Here is an 862-nt window from a genome sequence, read left to right as displayed (position 1 = left end):
AGATGGTGCTCACAAAATATGACAATTAGTTATACCCCTCAAACATTAATCACATCTATAATATTATTCTTGCCTGCATACAGTAGTTATGTTCTGGTGGTGTGTATATACACACACATATATATATATATATATATATGTGTGTATGTATATGTGTGTATATATATATATAAAAAGAGTTGACTAAATAGAGAAACCAACAAGACCTTTAGAAATATTTTTTATTTGTGTGTGACATGAGAACTTCTGAACATACTTTATATTTCTTATTCATATTGTCCGACTTTTCTTTTTGGCCTGCAAGGGGGTGACCTTCCCCTGTTGGCAATCTTCTCCAGAATTGTCCTAAACAAACAAAAGGAAAGAGGGAAAACCAAAAGAAGTATGTTAATTACTGGATGGATATTTATGAAAGTTAGAAAGATGGGAGTTTTTGAAACTGGACAGAAATTGACTGTAAAGAATGTTGTTATTGTACCTCTAAGCCATGGTGGCTGAGTTTTTAGCTCCAGTAAAAAGGTGGTGGTTCTCACCCCTGAGCTTAATAAACTGGCCCGTCTGCTCCTTTGTCCCTAAACAATAAAAACAAAAAACCCATCTTGCTTAATATCAGTGTAAAAAAAGTATTTTAAAAAATTTTCCATTTGTCTTAATTTGCAGAACATATTAAAATATTTCTATTCAAATGCGTAAAACAAGCTCTTTCAAACGTTTAACGTCTTTACTGAGATTTGCTTGCATTTGAAAGTGTATTTCTCTTCAGCTGTACCTGGAATCACAAATTATAATTCTAGCTGAATTATAAATATACTTTTAAAAACACATATAGCATATTTCTTCATCAAAAATGAATATTTAAAAG

The 862-nt window shown here is 31.2% G+C and overlaps 1 long non-coding RNA gene across 1 annotated transcript; it reads right to left on the bottom strand.

The window, feature by feature from the left end:
- Positions 1 to 204: 204 nt before the first annotated feature.
- LOC124880441 lies at positions 205 to 529 on the bottom strand. The gene is made up of 2 exons (XR_007041345.1): positions 479 to 529; positions 205 to 345 (listed from the first exon to the last, which is right to left on the bottom strand). It is a non-coding gene; the product is annotated as an uncharacterized LOC124880441 (long non-coding RNA).
- Between the last annotated feature and the right edge of the window lie 333 nt (positions 530 to 862).

This window comes from Girardinichthys multiradiatus, chromosome 14 (assembly GCF_021462225.1).
Source record: "Girardinichthys multiradiatus isolate DD_20200921_A chromosome 14, DD_fGirMul_XY1, whole genome shotgun sequence".
Taxonomy (NCBI): domain Eukaryota; kingdom Metazoa; phylum Chordata; class Actinopteri; order Cyprinodontiformes; family Goodeidae; genus Girardinichthys; species Girardinichthys multiradiatus.
The sequence above is the reverse complement of the archived record's forward strand: the minus strand, read 5'-3'. Positions and strand labels throughout refer to the sequence as shown.